Raw genomic sequence first — 7,500 nt, 5'->3', positions numbered from 1 at the left:
TAGAAAGATCTAAATGACACACTTTTAAAGCACATACATTGAGTAGCGTTTTTTGGAATAATTACATTACACATCTTACACCGCTTGGTTAAGGCTGTTTCTCTGAAAAGGCTTCTTTCTTCCTTCTCATTAACTTCAAAACACATTTATTTCATAGATAATAATTACTGACCTGGCCATTCTGTAGAGTCCTGATGCGATCAAAGATACTTTTTATTGTTGATGGAGAATAACAAAGATAATAGGAATTGTGGACACATGAATACCATATCTAAAAACAAAACAATGAGCAGTGGGTGAACAAATTAAAAAAACAAAAAACCCCAAGCTGATAATAGCCTTCTTTTTTCACCCAAATGCAATAATTACTTATGAACAAGCTTACAACGGTTGGTATCCATAAAGGGTACCTGCTAACCTGATCTTAGCGAGCAAAAACAAAACAAAAACAGGTCACCAATAGACCAGGTACATGTAGCACACAAGCAGACATGACTAAAACAACAAAGTGAGTGAGGGGAGGAGGGTGGAGGGCAGTTGATATTGAACAAGAATGCACATCTGTACCTTTCATACAAATTTTCAAGCTGCTCTGTTAGAGTAATTCCATGACCACCGAGATAAGCAGCCATCTCTGCCATTACAACTGCAGCACTGATCCCATCTTTATCAAGGACATTAGTACCAAACATAAACCCTGCAACAACCCATAATGAATAAGAACGCAGAGCAAGCAGAATGATGTCACAAATAACACGTTGTCCAGAAGGTCCCAGTGCTGGCGCTTATTTTTTGAGTATGCGGGAAAATTAGAGAAGTTGGTAGAGAAAACAGTGAATTTACAACATTAACTTTATTGTTCCTCTCTTAAAGGAGAACAGAAGGCTAGGAGTTGTATTACTTTGTTTGTCATTTACTTGTTTGGCAGCTATTCAGCGGATGTGGACCTGCTACACCTTCCCACCCACATACCCACAGAAGACAGCCACAACACCGAGAACTTCATCCCCTACTCTTCTCGAATAGTGTGTGGGCTCTTTAACGTCCCACAGGGAACTAACGGTAATGAACATGGCAAATTTGTGAGACTGGGTGTACGGTTTATAGTCCTTATCCGAGATCACTTGAAAGTCTAACCATTTGTGGATGTAATTACCAAGGCAGCCCTTTCTCCTCAATTATTTAAAGACCCTGAGTGTTGGCCCGGCCGGAATTGAACTCATGACCGCATGGCATCCCGGTGCTTTAAACTACTGAAATAGCTTAGATTTGTAGTAAAGAGCAAGACAAAGTGAATTTTGCCTTTCGAAAGTGATGCAAAACATCCAAAACCCATGGTCATTTTTCCAAATTGAACATCCGCCATTTTGGACATCCTTTTGTTACTTTCATAATAGGAATGCCCGCCGCCATGTTGTGACGTCACTACGCACATGCATTCTTTCCATGTCAACAAAATTTGGAAAGAATCTTGTTTCGGGTTGAAACTGCATTTAGCTTCGATTATGGCTGAGATCGAGCACTTATTCTTTTGAACCTATGCGACACAGTTCGGAGTCAGAGGAAGACGATGTTCACTAGAGTCAAGATGAGCGGCCGTAGAGGAAATACATCGTGGTGTGCCATGGAGAAAGTACAGTATGTTGTCCTTGGTCCACAATTTTTCCGTACATGATGTTATATTTCCTCGTTAAACTAAAATGCCACCAAAAACAAATGTGTCCTATGATTTCTTGATTATTCTTCTTTGACATGACGAAATTTCGCTTTCCTGCTATCAGTGATTGTGCGGAATTCAAGTTTTCAGGTTGACAGGTGTGTTAATTTGTTTTTCTAGAAAGTCTCTACTTTTGCGGCTCCGTAACGTAAGATAAAATGCAACAGGAACACGTGTCTTTTTTGCAGAACAGATTTACAGATAAACTAATTTCTGCAGTTGGTAACGAATTTTCTGCAGAGTTTAAACTTTGTTTTATCGAACTCTTGAAAAATATCAACAATTTTCACATAGGGGTCCTTGGTCTGCGACTTACACTACTTATGACCTCAGAGAACTTAAGCCTTGCAAAGCAGATAAAGAAAAGGTCTTTGCTTTAACTGAATATTTTGAAAATCTTTATTATACATGTTTACGAACGGTTATCGTCTTTTGTATGTCTGGAATACCTATATGGTCTTATAATGGAGCTTGATCTATACTCACAACGACATCCAGTATGACTGTAGCTGAGATATCTCAAGGATAATAAAGAATAAATAAATTTTCATGTTCGTACAGAAATTATCGCGATTCACAGGTATTTTTTTTTTTGAGCTGCTTACATGATTCGCTGACCAAGGACCAAATTTGTGGACGAAGGGCTTGTGATTATGTTCACCTTTTTTTCGAATTACAAGAAAAATAATTCAGTTTGGAACTTGCCAATGTAAATTATTGTAAGAAACGAAAACTCTATCTGCAGGGAAAATTTCAGTTCGTGGCGTTTTGATTCAGGTACGATATTCAAGATTATCTTTTTTTCTTGTGGACCACAGGCACCATACCGTACAGCGAAGGGCACGGAGAATTGCCCTTGGCCAAAAAACCGCAGGCTTTGCCCTACAAAGAACGATGTGCGCTTCTACACTGGAATACTCTTAAAGATCGAAGAGAATATCTGTAGTAGAATGCTACAAGACAGTATTTGGATTAAATGGCTTGAATTTTAATGATGATTTTGAAGATTGTCAAAGTGAAATTACGCAAGCAATGTAAATCGTCAATACGAAATACAATGGAAATAGGCAAGAGTAAGTTTTTTAAGTTCTCTTTGTTTCGTTAGAATCATAAGGCATTGGAATGAACTTACCAAATCATCCTTTTAATGAAGGACATACATTGTAATATAAACAATTTGGGGATGGCAGAGTGGTCAGAGCACTTGCTTCCCACCAATGTGGCCCTGGTTTGATTCCCAGACTTGGCGTCATATGGGGTTGAGTTTGTTGGTTCTCTACTGTGCACCAAGAGGTTTTCTCTGGGTACTCCGGTTTCCCCTCTCCTCAAAACCCAAACTTTGATTCGATTTGCGTTAACTTGTTAATTTCAATTCACAGTGTCCCCGATTAGTGCTCTACGGTGCTAGAAGATTAGACACTTAAATGACGTTCCTTTCCTTTCCTTTTTTAAGCATTTGAATTTGAAAAAAGTGTGTAACGTGAGGGTTGTGCGAACTGGGAAGGGCAACAAGAGGAAGAACGTTTTGCTGCAAGGAGATTGAGGAAGCTGTAAATAAAATTTCAGGTGAATAGTCTTTTGTATTCAGCAGATGTTAATTATTTTGGCAATACGAAAGTAATAAACGGCCATAAATTCGGTGGGAGGAAAGTGTTGCTTGATTATTATTTATTGCGTATTTTATTGTGGCGTGCATGGGCAGACTCAAATCGGCAGCAAAATTGGTTGCGATATGGAGTCATATATAACTGTCTATATTATTTTGGCACAGCACCATCGCTTTCTAACGATTTCTTCACGAAGGGAAGTCCTAATAGAGGGACTATCGAGGGTTTGTGTCAAATGGGTGGGAATGAGCCAGAACACAACAAGAGAACTAAATTAACATGCTAGCTTATCTACACAATGGTCACAAAGAATTTGCCAGGCTTGAGATTTATTTTCGAAATCGTTTTTGTTGTAGTCTCAGTTAATCCTCCAACATAAGATTTAATCGCTGAGAGACAAGCAATAGATCTGTTTTCTCTTTGATGCTCTTTTAGTAGCATGTGAAACTTTGTGTGTCTTGACCATTGGATGCAAGAGGTCGCCACCAATCAAGCCCAAGCAGCTAAATCAGGACTCAGGTGAATTGCAATGGGCTTCATCTAAAATGTGACCCACAGTCTACCGTTTTTTAGAGAAAAAGATAAGAAGTGTTTATTTTATTATGTTTTCAGATTTGTTTTTAATTTTGATATAAGACCAATGTCGCATAGTAGAAGAAAAAAATCTGAGACCAAAATAGCGTTTAAATGATTCTAGCACGTGATAAGTATCCTCTTCGTGAGGTATTTCTCCGACGCTTCACTTGCAAGCCTTCTGCTTTTCTTTTGCTAATCAGGAAATATTGGGCAAGTAGATTCCACATAGGTTACCTACTTCAATTATGCATACGCTCCTTTGTTTCAAGAAAACAATAGCGATAACAATAGTACTTCCTTTGGGACTGTGGTGGCTTTGTTCTGTTCGTTTATAGTGGTCCATAGGGACTGTGAAAAAAAAACACGGTTCGACCCTCCATGACTTTGACACGGAAAAATCGAACATTTTCCCTGCAATTTGGCAACTTTTCCATGCCAGTTTTAGCTTATTTTTTCAATTTTAGAATAAGAGATAGAGATGGGAGATTTCAAGCAATCGTTTGTAGATAGAATTCAGATTCTCTTACATAACAAGGAAGACCAAATAAAAGGATACTGTAATGGCTACGCTTCTTTTTTTTGTTTAGTTGTTCTTTCATTTCTGTTTGCGAATTTGCTGAAGCACTGCAAAAACTGTATGTTTGCTTCCTGTCCTGTGAGAAGGTTCACAGCCATTTAGGATTTCCAACGAACCGGTGAGGAGATGAATGCTTTCAAGTGTATAAACTTCTGGTAGGGATCCATGGATGTTCCTGTACGAGGACATACTTCTTTTCACTTCCCCACAGGGCTGTTTCAATGCCCTGATGTGGGCTTGTTTTGTCTTGGTTGACGAAGTTTAGGCGATTGTTTACTATATAGCTTTCCGGCCACAGGTCGCTAGGGCTAATATTTTTCAAGGGTGTAAGCTTAATGCCCAGAAAATCATGAGTTTCCGGCGGATAGATCGATGTTATCCATTGCAGTGGGTTTCCTTGATACATTGCAAAACAAACCCATCTCCTGATGCACTTGGTCTTGTGCCAACTGACCGCGTTCCACACGAGGCTTTGTACATTTCACTGACGACGAAAGTCAAAGTTTGTGTTCGGGATTCGGCTATACTGAAGCAGAGAATTTCCAAAAGCGTTCAAATCTCGCTTTGCTGACGCTATGACTTCGGTAGCCATCTTGACTATTAGGAAGACACTAGTTTGCTTCAAACGCAAGGCCGAAACGGTTGTAATTTAGGGTTACGGCTAGCAATAATTAAAGGGATGGGGTTGTTTCAAGATTAGTAAAACAAGGGATCTCTGAATTGTAACCTATGGAGTTCTAGGCTGGATTGTAGGTTGCCCGGCACGACACAGGTATATAATTACTTCCATCTATTTTTTATGCCAAATAGTCAGACAGAATTCAAAAATAAATAACATAATTTTTAACGTGTGTGTAAACTTAGGACACTTATGACATGTTAGCTTGTGGCCCAGAAACAGGGACAAGTAATCCAGAGGTTTACAGTGGGTCGCAAGGAGTTCAAGGCAAGCCTGTGAGTGGACATATCAGAACAGAGGAGAGAAGAGGGGAAAAAGGGGTAGAGGGAGGGAGAAAGGTGATAGAAAGGGATAATTGGAGAGAAAAACGAGATCCATTTGTTATGTCATCCCTTAAGTACAAATTAGCCATGTATATATTCGATTCCCTTGGGTTTACGTATTGTTCTACCAAAAGAATAGCGCGAATGCATTATAAATTTTTCTGCATGCATAATGAAGTAGTGGACCCTGTATTGGAAATCACTCCAAATATTGTCGGGGCAGCATCTATTGCTTAACTTCACATTTACGTTTTCTGCCAGGTCGTAGATTGAGGTTGCCCGCTTTAAATACCACTGACCACTGGGGTGTCTCAAGAAGCGGTTTCTTCCTTTTCGAGGGGCGGTCGATGGAAACTTTTTTAATTTTAGTTTTATTTTAGTTATTTTATTTTTTTAAAATTATTTAATTAACAATACTTACTATAAGTACAATACCTAACGATCCCTACCTACAATACTTACAATCCTTACGATCCCTACCTACTTAACAAACCCAAGGGTATTAATTTACACCATACAATACATACGAAAAAAAAAAACAAAACCAAACAAAACAAAACAAAGCCCTTTGCAAACACAACAGTAATTAGATTCTTTTCAATACAAGTCCCGTAGGACTGTAGTGTGAGAGGAATGGTTGGAAGACGTCTATTTTAGGGTGACATGAGTGCTAGTTCACAAACACTACAGAGTCCCAAATGTAATACCTTGCGACCAAAAAGAAAAAGCCGTGATTCTTGTTTTGAAATCTTGAGGCTTTAGACCAACCAATATTGATGGTGACAAGTCTAGCGTAGGAAGAGCTTTGTCACGAAGCAGCCATTCCTTAAAAGTACAGAATAAGTGAATGAGTGATTCCTCTTCTCGTTGACAGAAACTGCCGAGATCGAGAGTCGCTGGCAACTTACCCTCTTTTGGAATCTCTGAATGTTTCTGTTTGAAAAATGTCGACCTTTTTTTGAAGCTGATGGTCTATGTGCGCAGTGACTTCATGCTATGCACCCAAGCCTTCACCATGGCTTCCAAAATGGGGGAACAGTTCAAATTGTTCTGGTACCGGACGTTTGGCCGTTACAATTAGGCTAAAATGGTACGTTTCCATCCTAAAACATAGCGATTTGATTACAACGTATCCATGTGTCTTTTGTAAGAACGACTTCTTCTCCATTCTCCTTTAAAGTAGGCATGGAAAATCACACCGGCCTCCCAGCCCTTAATGCCATCCTGAGAACTGAAGCTGATCGAGCTGTGAGATTGCTGTCTTGGCACTGAACGATTTGAGGTGTACCTGAAGACTTCACTGTAAAAAGATTCCTATTTTTGTATCACTAGATATAGATCCTAGGCTCTACACAGATCATGAAAACATGGAACTGTCTAGAACACAATCAAAGTGTTCTATTTAGTCTTCTTTTACCAATAACCTTATTCTTTGTACCTGTCCCCTTCCATTGTCCTTACACTCATCCAATCAAAGCTGCAAATATTTTCCTCACCTCCAACAACATTTGAGTTTGAACACCTAAGTTTTTTTCAAGGAATGGGGCCCTTGAATCACGACAAGACTACTGTAGCGAGGTGGCCGTAAATTTTGGACACTCAAGCATATAATATAATAATATAATAATAACAAGAATAATAATAGTATTACCTAACCATAATAATAATAATACCTACATAATAATAATATGACACGACACACACGACCGCATTGACCTCATCAACTTAATTCTCGCCCGGGTAAACACCTCACTGGGAGAGTTTGGTGAACGTGAGTTTGATACGCGTATAAAAAAGAAAGACCTACTAATGCACGACCTGGAACAACATCAACCAAACGATAGCGGAGCTAATGAAGCAGTAATCAAGCGTCCTCAGGGAAGAACCCATTCAGTTATTTATGGATTGCAAAAATTGTGTCTTTATATTCTGTTGTAGTCGCTTTTCTACTAAACAAAAGATGAAAAGCAGCGTAAGCGGAACTCCTGCCGGCGGCGGCAATGTAAACAACAGAAGTGGAA

General features: G+C 39.2%; 1 long non-coding RNA gene across 1 annotated transcript in view; it reads right to left on the bottom strand.

Annotated features, from left to right (window-relative positions):
- LOC138016362 (uncharacterized) overlaps positions 1-700 on the bottom strand; it is a 26,436-nt gene extending 25,736 nt beyond the window's left edge. The window contains exons 1-2 of the long non-coding RNA XR_011125777.1: positions 568-700; positions 173-271 (exon numbers count right to left, since the gene is read on the bottom strand). This is a non-coding gene — a long non-coding RNA (uncharacterized lncRNA). The remainder of the gene's footprint in view (positions 1-172; positions 272-567) is intronic.
- Positions 701-7,500: the final 6,800 nt, after the last annotated feature.

Source organism: Montipora capricornis, chromosome 9, assembly GCF_036669925.1.
Source record: "Montipora capricornis isolate CH-2021 chromosome 9, ASM3666992v2, whole genome shotgun sequence".
NCBI lineage: Eukaryota > Metazoa > Cnidaria > Anthozoa > Scleractinia > Acroporidae > Montipora > Montipora capricornis.
This window is presented reverse-complemented; position numbering and strand designations above follow the sequence as displayed.